Here is a 16,138-nt window from a genome sequence, read left to right as displayed (position 1 = left end):
AATTTATATTTTAGAAAATAAATTAGATCCGACAACAAAACGAGAATGGCAAAAAAGCGTTCCCAGTAATGCATTTTCTAAAATGAGAGAATTTCTAGGTTTTTTAGAAAAGAAGTGTCAACTTCTGGAGGCTATTGATTCAGCAAAAAACGAGCATAAATCATTAAATAAATGTATGGAAACAAAGGGTAAATTAGATAGATAACACGTATCTAGGTCATTTGTAACTGTAAGCAAACCTTGTGGTATTTGCAGAGAGAATCACTTCCTATTCTCTTGTAAAAAATTTCAGAATCTGAGTATGTCAGCAAAACGAGACGAAATTAAAAAATCCAATGCTTGTTGGAATTGGCTAAAATACGGCCATCGGGTTGAGCAATGTCCCGTTGGGGGATGCAAATTATGCGGAAAAAGGCACAATACTCTATTGCATAACGGCGAGCAAGTACAAGGTAAATCGGTAGGTACATCTGCGGGGTTAGATCAGAATTCAATGCAATCGGTGAATGATCAACAGTCGGAAATACAAACGGTTTCACGAAATTACCAGTGTACAGCAACTGTTACTTCGACGGAAATTCTTTTATCAACAGCATTAGTACATATCGTAGATGGTCATGGTAATCGTCAAGAATGCAGGACATTACTTGATTCGGGTTCACAATCTAACTTTATGACAAAAGAATTGTGGGAACGACTACAACTTCCTACACAAAAAATCAGGATTCCAGTGGCGGGTATCGCACATAGTATTACAAATATCACAAATTCGGTAAAAACTATAGTTCATTCCAAATTCAATGACTTCAAATTTGAATCAAGTTTTCTTTTAATTGATAAAATTTCGGGAAATTTGCCATCGTTAGACATCGACTCAATTTGCTACAAAATTCCTCCAAATGTCACTCTGGCAGATTTTGAGTTTAGTAAAACTAGTAAGGTGGCTCTTTTATTAGGTGCTTCAATATTTTGGGAATTAATTTGTGTCGGGCAAATAAAATTGGGTAAAAATCAACCGGTTATTCAAAAAACTATGTTGGGCTGGGTAATTTCGGGACCAGTCCTCGGTTTCTCGGAAGTACGGAGTAATACGGTTACATGTAATTTATCATCGAATGTACAGATACAAAAACAAGTCGAGAAGTTTTGGGAGGTGGAAGAGTACCAACAAAAAAAACCATTGTCAAGGGAAGAGCTTAACTGTGAAAAAATCTTTAGGGAAACAACAACAAGGGATTTATTGTAAACTTGCCTTTAAGAGACAATGTTCCGAAATTGGGTGACTCATTTGGTATAGCTCTAAAAAGATTTCGACAGCTAGAAAATAAGTTGAACAAGGATGATAATATGAAAACTCAATATCATGCTTTTATTAAGGAATATATCGAATTGGGTCATATGACATGTTTAGGAATTTCAGAAGAGTTCGGAAAAAGCTCAGAAAACGGTTATCCACTTTACTATTTGCCACACCATGGAATTTTCAAAGAGACTTCATTGACAACAAAGTGCAGGGTGGTGTTTGATGGGTCTGCATGCACGGACACCGGTATTTCTTTGAATGACGTTTTGATGGTTGGGCCTAAATTACAAGATAATCTTTTCAACATTTTACTTCGTTTTCGTAAACATGCTATAGTCACAGCAGGAGACGTTGAAAAAATGTACCGGCAGGTGTACATTGAAGAAGAACATCGTGACCTTCAGAGGATATGTTGGGAGGTTTTCTCCAGATCAGCCGATAAATATTTATCGACTCAATACCGTCACTTATGGGACGGCACCGGCATCATTTCTAGCGGTTAGGTGTTTGCAACAAATGGGCATTGATAATAAAGAAAGTTCTCCCATGGCTAGTCAGGCCATATTGAACAACTTTTACATGGACGATTTGCTATTAAGCACGGAATCAGTCAATGAAGCCAAAATTTTGAAGGTTCCAAATCAGCAAAATTCTGAAAGAAGCTAGATTCATTTTAAGAAAATGGACCTCGAATCATGCGGAAGTTCTCAACGATGAAGACGACAGATCGGAAATAGAACGATAAAACTACGAAGGCTTTGGGGTTGTTGTGGAATTCAGAACGGGATATTTTACAGTATAAAATATCGATTGATGATTCTCAAACTAGAGCGACAAAACGAACAGTTTTATCCGTTACAGCGCAAATATTTGATCCTTTAGGGCTTGTAGGACCTGCAATCATAAGGGCTAAGTTAATAATGCAAGAGCTTTGGAAAATGAAATTAGGTTGGGATGAGTCACTTCCCCTTGATCTACACACGTCATGGGTTAGGTTTAAACAAGGTATAAAGAAATTGGATGAATTGGAAATAACACGTCAAACTATTTGTACGAATCCTACAGAAATTCAATTGCACTGTTTTTCAGATGCGTCTGAACTTGCATACGGGTCAGTAATTTATATTAAATCCACTAATCAAAATGGGTCCCAGGTGAAATTGATTTGCGCCAAGTCAAGGGTAGCGCCCGTGAAAACGCTAAACTTGCCACGGTTGGAATTATGTGTTGCTTTGTTAACAGCCAAGGTGGCACGCGAAGTTTTGGATTCTTTAAAAATAAGGTTTGACAAGGTTCAATTTTGGAGCAATTCTACTATCGTGTTATCATGGTTAAGTGAAGAACCATACCATTGGAAAACTTTCGTGGCAAATCGGGTAGCTGAAATTCAGCAATTAACTCAAGGACATCAATGGCATCATATATCGTCTCAGGACAACCCAGCTGATATCATATCACGAGGGGTAGACTCAGAAGTCTTGAAATCTTGCAGCTTATAGTGGAATGGTCCGATATGGTTGGTAAATGACGAACAGTCATGGCCAATTTCTAGGTTCGAGGTGCCCGTAGATATTCCAGAAGTAAAGGTTATTCGGCAAGCGTTTAGTGTTAGTATTGAAACAGACTTATTTCAGAGGTTTTCTAGTCTTACGAAATTACAAAGGGTTGTAGCGTATTGTATAAGGTTTACTCGGAATTGTAAATCTTCCTCATCAACCAGGTTTTCAGGACATTCAACTGTGGAGGAAATGCAAAATTCTCTTAAAGCATTAATTCGGCTAGCTCAACAGCAAGGTTTCGAAAAGGAAATGTATGTGTTACGCAAGTCCAAACCAATACCGAATTCAAGCAAAATTTTAGCTTTCAATCCATTTTTGGATGACATGGGTCTCATAAGAGTAGGCGGCCGACTACGCAACGCAGATATTTCCTACGATCAAAGACATCCGATTTTATTACCAAAAAATCATTCTTTTACAAAACTTATCATTTTACACGAGCATTACAAACACTTGCATGCTGGATCCCAAGCTTTATTGGCAAACGTTCGTTTAAAATATTGCATTTTGTCTGGACGAAGCACTATAAAACGCGTTTTACATGAGTGTGTCACTTGTTTTAGGGTTCGACCAGTAGATTTTAAACATATAATGGACGATTTGCCAAAATCTCGTTTAACACCCAGTCGACCCTTCACTAATTGCGGAATAGATTATGCTGGCCCTTTTGAAATTAAAGCTAATAAGTTGAGGGGGCACAAGGTCCTTAAGGGGTATTTGTGCGTTTTTGTTTGTTTCGCCACAAAGGCAGTTCATTTGGAGTTGGCTAATGATTTGACTACAGAAGCATTTATGAACTGCTTTAAAAGGTTCACTGCTAGACGGGGTATATCACAAAATATTTACTCTGATAACGGGACAAATTTTGTGGGCGCTTGTAATGAACTAAAGGCACTTTATGGATTTCTTCAAAATCCTTCAACGCAGTCAAAATTTTCAGACTATTTTACTGAAACATCAATTAATTGGCATTTTATCCCTGCACATTCTCCACACTTTGGTGGTCTGTGGGAGTCAGCAGTAAAGTTTGCAAAATTCCATCTAAAACGAATTATGGGAAATAATAATTTCACCTATGATGAGTTTAACACTGTCATAACACAGGTAGAAGCTTGTTTAAATTCCCGGCCACTTATCCCTCTATCCGAGGATCCTGATGACCTAAACATACTCACACCTGGGCACTTCTTAATTGGCTCATCTTTGGCCGCTCTACCGCAAGAAGATATGAGTCTACTAAACGTTAGCAAACTCAAGCGATATCACCAACTGACTCAAATGGTACAGCACTTCTGGGCTAAGTGGTCCAAGGACTATTTATCGCAACTTCAGCAGAGGAGCAAGTGGCGTGCGTCTTCCTCCAACAGTATTCTTCGGCCTGGTACCATGGTAATCCTAAAGGAGGATCACCTACCTCCACTGAAATGGCAGCTGGGACGCGTTGAACAAGTGCATCCTGGCGATAATGGAGTGGTGCGTGTAGTATCGATTTTGACTTCTAAAGGAGTGTTTAAACGTGCTGCTTCGAAGGTATGTGTTTTACCGATAGAACTCCCGGACTAGTTTGTAAAGTGATGTATACTGTTGTACTTTTAGCTGCGGAAACCTCCTTTGAAATATTTTGATTTTTTGAATGTTTTGTTATTGGTTGAAAGGTAAACTCTTTCAAGGGAGGCGGCATGTTCAGTCAAACTGTTACTTAGACAATTTTTTTGTGCGACGCCTCTGGAAGGCCTGATGCATAGACATTTTCACCACGCCGCGCTGTGTGCCGGGAAGTCTGCGCACTTCACCGAAAAGACAACATGCGGCGGCAGTACTGATGCGAAACTCATTGCATAAACATCATTAAACTTTTACTTGTTACTCTGTTCACGTTTTAGTTGTTGTAAAATAAATATCATAAGTGAAGTGGTATTTTCATTAAATTTTACCACATAACCCAGTTGATCACATTCATCAATACACTAGCATTAAACCAAGCAGTAAAAAAACAAAAATTGATAGTAAGCATCAGTCTTTCCCTTTTAGTAGACATCTATGAAACCAACCCCAAATTTTTTCATAACCCTGAACAAATGTCAAAGTGTCCCAAAATAGAGTTGACAAATGAAGAAAAATTACAAGAGAAATTTAAAAGATTATTTGGTGATGATTGAATATGATTATATTTTATGACTTCATGATTATTATTAACTAATTATTAATTCTATTATATTATTTACACAAAAATGAATATAGATTAGGTGATTTTGTTTTTTTAATTATCAATATTATAGTTATCTCTGGCGAAAGTTCCTTATACGAAGAAGTAGATAGATTCTAATATATTCTCATACATTTTTGTAATATTTCTTGTATTTTATAAAGACCACATATGTTGGTAGAAGGTTTTTATTGATTGATGATTTTTTTTAACAAAAAATACATATACACAGCATAAACATAACTTATCACTAATGTTTAACCACAATTAAATAATCTATATATAAAATACAAATAACATGGTAATAAATAGGAATGTTAGGTAGAAAACCTTTTACTAGAGGAGATAAACTTTTGGTGAAACTAACAGAGAAAAATTTTAACCCCAGCCACCGAAGTACGGAATTGTTTTTGAACCCAATTGACCGATCAGAAAATATATTTGCCAGATCCACACAAACCCCACGTTCCCCACAAAAACAACTGAGTCCCATAACTGTACAAAAAGAATCCAATAGACTTTTCGAAGAAGCTTGTAACGTTGAACCTTTCACTGAAAACAAAGACAGATTTTCAGACAATCAAGACAGTGAAAACAAAATTTTTGACGAGAAAACACAGTTGACTCAGGAAAATTTTGAAATTAACGACAGTTACTTCGAAACTTTTCAACAAGATTACTTAAGAAATACCGGAGAGGAAACTGAAAACAACGAAAAATTCATTCAACAGTTACTCACTCAATCGATCAATAAATCTTTAGACGAATCCCCAGCACGAACTCACACTCAAAAACCAATCTTAAAAAACATGGCCAATATTACACTGACAAGACGCCTTCACAGCAGCAAAATCGGCAGCGACCCCAACCTTTATTTCACCACAAACTTTCAATCCAAACAAGGGGAATGCAAACTCATTCATTAATTGCTATGAACGTACCTCAATAGCAAACGGTTGGGATGATAAACTGAAAATATACTACTTCGGGACATTCTTAGAGGGTGCAGCGAACATCTGGTACAAAATTTACAGTGAAGAAGCGGATAATGCAGCAAAAACCTGGAAAGAAATCTGCAAGGATTTTATAAAGGAATTTGGAGATGAAGATATCAAAAGGAGTTTGGAAGCTCGCCTACTTCAAAGGAAACAAGAAGAAAATGAACCCGTTAAGTCCTACTACTACGACCTGAAAACAATGTTCTACGAATATGACCCTTCACTAAATGCCGAGGAATTTCGCAAATTCTTTGAGAATGGAATCAGACCCGAAGTATATGCAGCATATCGTCTGATAAGACCAGACACAATGGAAATGGATAGTTTCAAGACTATCATCAATAAATTAGATGATATAATTTCGAAATCTTCTCTCAGCACTATTCCGCTAGCTACTCAAAATACTATTACAACTATGACAAATCGAAATTCATTTCATGGGCCACAAAGATACCAATTCTCAAATCAACATCATCAAAACAACCAATCTCAGCCACAGGATCACTATGCCAACCAGCGCCAGTCAAACTACCAACCGAATCAGTTTTTTCGAGGAAATCAAAGACATAATTACTACCAACCACGTCCTACCTACAACCAAAATCACAATAACCAATACATGGGACCACGATACAACCCGCAACAAAATCCAGGGAATTTTCAAACAAATCCAAGATCGCAACAAAATTCTAATTACCTAAATGGGCCAAGAAATAATCAGAACAACAGACCTCGTCATCCAAACCAGAATACATCATATGTTCCAAACACAAGAACAACAGACGGTAGGCCTAAGTGCTACAACTGCGGAAGAATTGGACATTTTGCTTCAGGGTGTCGGGATGGACAAAATCTAAACGGCAATGGACACCACAACTGAACCCTGGTGCTGTCCTATCCACAAACAGGGTTCACAACCCCTCACAGCAATACAACATACTGACAATAGACGGCTCCGTAAATAACCAAAACGTTAAAATAATTTTAAACACAGGGGCAGAACAAAATATAGTAAGCAGAGACTTGGTTAACTCTTATATACCCAATGATATCAATAAATATCTGTTACCAGTAGGGGGTAGAAGAATTCCAACTCTTGGCAAAACAAAAATATCAGTGAAAATTGAAAATCTGAGTACAACTTGTGATACTATAGTCATAGACAATAGAGAAATCATAAAGCAATAACAGATTTTGATAAGAATTCAATAAAATTCAGTAATAAAAATGCCAACGCAATTATTAATTTGTCCCAGAATAAGGAAGAGAGATTTGTAGTGACTACGATACAAAATTTAGGAAAATGTTTCTCATACAAGGACCTATATTAGGCCAGTAAAACGAGCCTCAAAATGGACGTTTAGTCGGCGTAATTCGAGGAAAGCTGGAGATGGTTTTAATACCTTCTAATGGTCCTAAATACATGTAATCTGAGTTTGCACCATCGCAGGTGGTAAGCTTAACTTTTGGTAGCAAAAAAACCTCGAAATTTTTACATTTTTTTCAGTAAATACACGCGAAATCGCTTATAACTCGTAAACGACACATCCTACAGAAAAAATCATACTTGACAAAATTAAAGAGCATTAAATTCCACGTCTAATGACCTACTCAAACACCCGAATCGGTTAAGTGGTGTAGCCGCAATCGTCCGTCAAAGATTGGCAATTTTCACCAACTTTGCTCAAAATTCCACTTATGTCACTTTCAGACAGCTGTAACATCTAAGCGGTCAATCCAATCAAAAAACGTCATAGAATAAAAGTTGTAGAGCATCAAATTTCAATTTGAGTGGACACCATAAATTTCAAATTCAGTACCTACAATCTCCACAAAACCGGATTTTCTGATTTTCCGCCAAACGTGTATCAGCTGAACTTGTGAAACAGTAGTCGGACAAAAAACGTGAACGTGTTTGTAGAGGGATAGAATAAAGGAAAATGTTTCAAAAAAGCTAGAATTCAAAAAGAAGTTCAAAAAAATATTAAAAAATAAAAACTTCAAAATTAGGTAGCTACCTAATAATATAAAAGAAATGAATTAATAAATGACTGTAGGGAATTATTTTACATTTTGAACGTGATCCAAGTAAAATATGATCGGTTCGGCAGGAATTGTGGTTAAACTCGTTCAAAATGAGCTCTCAAAAATTTTGTAATTATTGCAATAAATCTGCATCAACTTATGTAGGATGTAACACCTGCGATGTCTCTTTTTTTCATGAAAGTTGTGGTAAAAGAATCATAAAAAGTGGAGTTCTAAAATGCTCAACTTGTGTCAAAAGTGGGGTTATGGATACCACAAAATCTAAAAATGAAGGAAATCAAAAAGAATTAAATGTGAATCAAATGAACATTACAGATATAATTAATGCGATGGGAAGTCTGGAAAAAGCTGTACAATTTTTATCGGACAAGTTTGATGATTTACTTGGTGAAAACAAAAAAGTGCTACAAGAGGTTAGAGAGCTTCGAAAAGAAAACAGTTATCTGAAACAAATAACAACACAATTGGAGAATAGAGTCAATTATCTGGAGTGTAAAGAATATGCCTGTAACCTGGAAATCCATGGGACACAGGCAGAATCTGATCCTATGAAAGTAATGAAGGAAATTGCTAATGACTTATTGGAATGTCAACTAAAGAACGAAGATATAACAGAGTGTTACATAAAGAAAACACGAAAAGGAAACATACTTCTTGCAAAGTTTTCAAACTGTGAAATAAAACGTAAAGTCCTAGCAAGTAGAAAGAAACGCAGCCTTGACTCTGCAATGTTAAAAACAAACAAGAATAATACCGAAGCAAAAACCAAAATATTCATTAATGAACAGTTGACAACTCGCAACAGAAAATTGTTCAATATGGCATATAAGTATAAGAGAGAGAAGGAGTACAAGTTTTTATGGACCAAAGACGGAAAAGTTCTCATTAGAAAGGATGAGAATGCACCAGTAATTGGCATAAATAGTGAGGATGATATATTTAAACTCAAGTAAAATGGCAGAAACACTTAAATCAAGTGCTAGTTTTTATAATAACATTAAGGAATATGTTAACAATAATGGGGACAATAAAAATTTTACTGTTTTGTATCTGAACGCACGCTCAATAAAAAATAAAATGGAAGAGCTAGAAATACTGATTAACAATTCTGTTCATCCTGATGCTGTAATTATAAGTGAATCGTGGCTAAACCCAGCTGATGAAAAATTTTATAATATACCAGGATATCAGGCTGTATTTGTTAGCAGAGACAAAAGGGGAGGAGGAGTTGGAATCTTGATTAGGGACAACTATACCTACAGAGAAATAGCTAGACAAGTAGATAATTGCTCAATGTTATTCATTCATATAGAGAAAGTAAACTTAATTCTGTGTGGGATATACCGACCAACAGATTATAAATTTGAAATGTTTATCAATTCTCTGGAAGAAAAACTGGAAATCATAAATAATGGAAACAAAAAATGCTGTATAATGGGAGATCTGAATATTGACTTCTTAACAAATAATGTTCAAAAGGAAAACTTAGATATAATGCTTGAAGCGAATGGTCTGAAGAAATTGAACAGCACAATACCAACAAGAGTGACTCAGCACAGTGAAACCTTGATTGACTACTCATTCACTAATGATGATACCAATGAATACTCCTTAGCTATAGTTGAAAATGCTATTAGTGACCACAGGTTTCAGATACTACAAATAATGAAAATCAAACCGCCACAAGTAAACTTTAATGATTATTGTATGATCAAAGATCTCAACAAAATGGAATTCAGAAATGAACTGCAAAGAATTGCTAGGCACAACTGGGAAGATCCGGATATTCTGTGTGATGCAATGATTAGAGCCTACCAAAACAATATTATAATAAGAAAACTGAAGAATAGATTCCGAAAGAACAGCGCCTCTTGGTACAACAGTCACATCCATAAACTTAAAGAAGATAGAGACTATCATTATCAAAGACATCGACTGTTCCCTAATAGTGCACACCTAAAAAGTATGTACCAGAATGCACAGAAAATATTGTCTGCAGCTATTAGTTACCGGAAGAGACAATATTATCAAGACAGGCTTGAACAGGTAAAAAACAATCCAAAAGAAACCTGGAAAGTATTGAACACCATTGTACACAATAAACCACAAACAAAGAAAACTGTGAAAATACCAAAAATAATCACGAATACTAATAGTATATTAGAAAAACCTCAGGATATTGCCAATGAATTAAACAACTTCTTTACCAACATTGGCCCAACTTTAGCAAGGACAATTCCAAAAACAGATTTTAAGCCTCCAAGAATAGCTACGACAGGGGCTGTGTTTGCTTTAGAACCAACAACCCCGGAAGAAATAATACGGATTATTCAAAAAATGAAATCTGGTAAAGCTGTAGGAGTTGACCGTATATCTGTAGAAATACTCAGGGACTTCGCAGATGAAATCACAATTATTGTAAGCCTTCTAGTGAATCTCACTTTCACAACTGGCTCTGTACCTCAAGCACTAAAAAGAGCAAGAGTCATCCCTATCTACAAAGGAGATGATCCCACAGCTAGCAACAACTATAGACCTATATCCCTGCTATCAGTTATCTTAAAAATATTAGAAACGTGCATGAACAACAGACTTGTCACCTTTCTTAATCACACACATTTCTGGTATCATGGTCAATATGGTTTTAGAAGAAATAGCAGTACCCAAACTGCAACAACTGACTTAATTACAAACATGATAGATAAATTGGACAAAGGTTTAAATTGTGTGTTTCTATCCCTAGACTTAAGGAAGGCATTCGACACAGTGGATCATAGACTTCTGTTGGAAGTACTACAAATAGCCGGTGTGCGTGGTATTCCTCTGATATGGTTCAGCGACTATCTGGTGGGACGCACACAAAATGTGGTTCTTAATGATACAGTTAGCCAAACAACTGATATAACTTGTGGAGTTCCTCAGGGGTCTATCCTGGGGCCATCACTTTTCCTGATTTATATAAACTCACTGTCATGTCTCGCCTTGAGCGGCCAACTTCAACTGTATGCAGATGACACCGCAATTGTTTATTCTGGCACAGACAAACTCCAAATAAAACATCAAATAGAGGAAGATCTATCCCACATTGAAAATTGGTTAATTTATCACAAATTAACTCTTAATGCCAACAAGTCAAACTATATGATAATAACAAGGAGCAATCCATGGGATGATATGACAATTGAAATTGGAACAAGTCATCTGACCAGAACAACTTGTATCAAGTATCTTGGCCTTTATATTGATGACAAGCTGAAGTGGGACAAACATATACAGCAAATTTGTAAAAAAATAGCCCCTGCTATTGGTGTCTTGGGAAGAATCTCAAAATTCACCTCTATAAGCCAGAGAAAATTAATATATTACTCCCTTGTGCATAGCCATATCACATATCTGACACTCATCTGGAGTTGTACGACACAAAATCGAATAGATCAACTGAAAGTATTGCAAAACAAAGCTGTTAAGAGAGTATATAATCTTCCGTACCGATATCCAACAGCACAATTATATCTAACCAGACGAATCATGGACGTACACTCACTGTACATAATTCAAACCTGTACTTACATACATAGCACCCAGCTGAATAGTATTCATTCAAACATTCACTTCACGTCGAATCTACAAGTCCATAACTACAGTACCAGAAATAGGCAACAATTACGAACAACTGCTGTGAAGACTTCTGCTGGTCAGCAGAGTATTACACATCAAGGCGTCAAATTCTACAACTCAATTCCCGATTATCTAAAGGCTCTTGGAGTGTTCTCTTTTAAAAAGAAATTGAAGGACTTAATATTTAGTGGTTATTTCCAGACACAGTATTAGTATTAATAGTATTAACGATCCTATCAGATTGATGCTGTTATATAGATTTATATATATATATATATATATATATATATATATATATATATATATATATTTTGTTTTCTCTTCTTCAGTAGTATTAACATTACTGTGAGACTGATGCTGTAATAGTTTTTTTATCTTTTTCTTATATTTTATGTATCCAGAAAAATATTTTATTTTATCTTGTTTATTTTTTTTTAATTTGAGAAGCTTATAATAATTACCTCTCATATTTATTTTCTTCTAATTGATTGACATATGTATCTTTTTTTTTATGGCCTACATAGCTTACTTAAGCTCAAGGCCTTAACCATAATATGTACTATGCAGAATTTTGTACTCATATTTATTTGTAGTTACGCAATTTATGGAATAAATAAATAAATAAAATTTGTTCAGAATAATTATTTCAAGCAGACACATCTTATCGGGGAAGGTGGCAGGTGAGGGTTTTTTTTGCTTGTTGGTCTCTCCCCTCCTAAGGCTCAAGGTATGGTCATCGACCCCTCTCAACAAAAGAGTCCCGCTATGTCCCTTCCTTCACGGCCATACCTGCAGATCCCCAACTCAACAGAACCCTCACAAGTTGGCAGTTTATTTTGTGCCTCTGTGGTGGACTGACAGTGTTTAGTTAACTAAAACGTTTTTTTCGGTTTTCAACGCCAGTTCAGTTTAGCGAAGTGACGTAGTTTTGAAACGCGTTTTTTATCTTTCCACAATGAGCGGAGGGAAGTGTATTTTTTGTGACCGAAGTTTATTTGTGGAAGAGGTCACGACAGTAAAGGCAAGGGGAATTGCGACTTTCATTAAGGTCAGCAAAGAAAAGAATGATGACCATTACAAGACCCTGCAGGGGCTCAATTCAATAGCTGTTCACGAGAGATGTAGGAAACTTTACGTGAGGGAGAGGGTTGCAACAAAAGAGAGTGGGGTTACTCGAGCCAAAAGACCGTCAGGAACAGTATTTGATTTTAAGAAAAACTGTGTGATATGTGGGCAGGATGCATCAACTGAATTTCGTAAAAAGAATTTGAAAAAACCAGTCGGGCGACGTGACTCCGTTCATTGTGTTGAAACATTGGAATTCAAGGATTCTCTCGTCACAGCAGCAGAACGGAAGGGAGAAGAGGAGGTGTTGAGACGAATTCGTCTTGAATCTGATCTGGTTGCAGCTGAGGCTCGCTATCATGCATCGTGTGGAAAACAGTTTTTGAGATTTAGTGAGACACCAGCACTCATCAGAAAGGCAGGTAGGCCTGAGGAAGAGAAAGTGACTCAGGCATTTAATTACTTATGTCAATATATAGAGATCAACGAAGAAAAGTGCCAATTCACTCTGCCCGAAATCTTTAAGGGATATACAGGCTACATTCCAAGTGACAAAACCCTGAAAACCCGGCTGGAAAAGAAATACGGCGATAACATTATTGTGACACCTAAAGATGGCGGCAAGCCAACCGTTATATGTTTTCGAAAGACTGGCTACAAGATAATTGAGCAGAGTTGGTATGATGCCAGGAAAAATGATGAAGAAGAAGAGCGCCTTCGAATCGTTAAAGCAGCTGCAAGCATCATAAGAGAGGACATCAGATCACAGAATTACGATTTGGATACATATCCAGAGATTGAAAATTTCCTGGGAGACATTAATAAACCTGTCCCCGACTCGCTGCAGTTACTCCTCAAGACAATTGTACAGCGACCTAAAAAAGTGCATCCTGAACAAGATAAGATGGATACAAAAATAACTGCGATCGCACATGCCATATTGAGTGCTACGAGACCACGTTCGTTCATCTCCCCACTACAAGTTGCTCTGGGCGCTACTCTGTACAAGAAGTATGGGTCTAAAGAACTGCTTGAAGTGCTTTCCAGTCTCGGATTTTGTTGTTCATATTACGATGCTCGATTATTTGAAGCATCTTGCATTGAGCAACCACCACAAATCACAGAGGAGAATTCATACAACCAATTTGTGTTTGATAACGTGGATCTTAATATCGACACGATTGATGGAGCAAATACTTTTCATGCCATGGGAGGGCTTCAATGCATCACCCCGCACACTTCTGTCCGTTCAGATGGAAGGATCTCTAAATTAAGGAGATTAACTAGCGCGCAAGAAATAGGGGATTCGAGGAAGATTCCGTTACTTCATTATCAGAAAACAACTGAAAATGGACTAAATTCAATCACCATTTACAACCTGGACGATCGAAATCCAACTGAAAACGTCAAAATTTCTTCCGGCGACTTTATGTGGCTGTACAGCAAATGGCAAGATCGCCCAGACATCCCTGGCTGGAACGGATTTATGGAACGGATAACGTCAGGCCAAGAATATACGAAATCTCGTGTTGTCTGCTTGCCATTCATCGACTCCCCACCTGGAGACGCAGATACTTTGTACACTGCTCTGATGACTGCTGTACAAAACAAAGGAAATCAAGAACTCACCTTTGCGACGTTTGACCAGCCTTTGTACATAAAATCAAGGGAATTGGTGGCAGGAAGTGGGCCTCCCTTGACCAGTGTTATTGTCAGGCTGGGTGGTTTTCACCTCTTGATGTCGTACATGGGCACCATTGGGTTTTTGATGGATGGATCTGGGTTGCAAGATGTGTTAAGTGTAGCCTACGCCAGAGCATCCACTGAAAAAATGATGACAGGACACGCGTACTCCAGAGCTGTCAGAGGACATATCTAAGTCCACTTGGCTTTAGCTAAATTAATTCTGTCCAAGCTTGAAATAACTGAAGAACAGAACGAACAGGTACTGGTCATTCTCAGCAGCATTGGAGCTCCAAACTTTGACGATGAACTGAATAGACCACCCCTTACGAGTATTATGGACAAGTTCTATGACAAACTAGCTGAACTTGAGGAAAGGGGGCCCACTGCCAAGCTGTGGGTTCAGTACTTCCATATGGTCACCATCATCAAACGATTCATCCAAGCCGAACGAAGTGGTGACTTCCAATCACATATCCAATGTGTTCAACAAATGTTGCCCTACTTTCATGCCACAGGCCACTTCCTTTATGCAAAATCTGCTCACCTCTATGTCCAAGACATGTTGGAACTTGAATCACAGCTTCCACCTGATGAATTCAATCGATTTGTCAACAAAGGATTCTTCACCATTCGGAGGTCTGACAAATTCTGGTCTGGAATATGGACTGATATGACCATAGAACAGGTGGTTATGAGAGCTAGCAAGAGCACAGGTGGCATATCTGGGCGTGGTGTTACCGATGCTGTCCTTGGAAAGTGGATAGCATCAATGCCTGCTATCATGGAAATTTTCCTCCAACTTGAAGATTTTTGTGGTATAACTTTTGCTAGCACAGAACAACATGTAGATGCCAGGCTGTCCAGGATAACAAGGGATGAAACAGACGTTGCCAAATTCGTTTCATGGTTTGCTACTCACGACCCTTTCCCAACAGGTGACTATGTCATGTCTATTAGTACAGGAGTTGTGGGTGACACGACTATAAACTGCCACCAGGCATTATTGAAAGGAAAGGAAAGTATTGGGAGGATTGTTGGCAACAACTTTCGTGATGTTAAGTTTCAACGCAAAAACCGAGTTGTCCCTCTTAAAGCTTTCACCTCTCGAGTAACAATTAATAAAGAAGTGGTTCCAGTCAACCCAGAAACCATTTTCAAAAGAATAACCTTCCTCCAAAAAACAAATGCACAGTTGAAGGATCTGTTTACGTATGAGTTGGCACCTTATCCTCTGTCCATGTTTGATGAAACAGGAATGAGGAAAACCCGCAAATCAGTGTTTTATGATCTATTCTCACCTATGAAGAGTGAAGACATCGACATGTCCAAAGCAACATTCGTACTTGACGGAGGATTTCTTATTCATCGAGTTGTCTGGCAATCAAAGGAAAAGTTCTCAGACATCCTCGCTAAATATGTCAATTACGTCAAGCGGTACTTTGGCAAACAAGGAACGACGATAGTTTTTGATGGCTATCCACACGATGCGAAGGACAAGAGTACTAAGACTGTCGAGCGATTGCGCCGCCAACAGAAAGCCTCTGCAGTCAGGGTCGAATTCGACGAGACCATGACAGCGACCATGCCCAAAGATAGATTTCTCGCAAATGATTCCAACAAGGATAAACTTATCCAACTGCTGCGGGAAAAGTTGTCA

This window comes from Leptinotarsa decemlineata, unplaced genomic scaffold (assembly GCF_025532065.1).
Source record: "Leptinotarsa decemlineata unplaced genomic scaffold, Ldec_3_MD MMD2_P_RNA_scaffold_14, whole genome shotgun sequence".
In the NCBI taxonomy this organism is placed as follows: Eukaryota; Metazoa; Arthropoda; class Insecta; order Coleoptera; family Chrysomelidae; genus Leptinotarsa; species Leptinotarsa decemlineata.
This window is presented reverse-complemented; position numbering follows the sequence as displayed.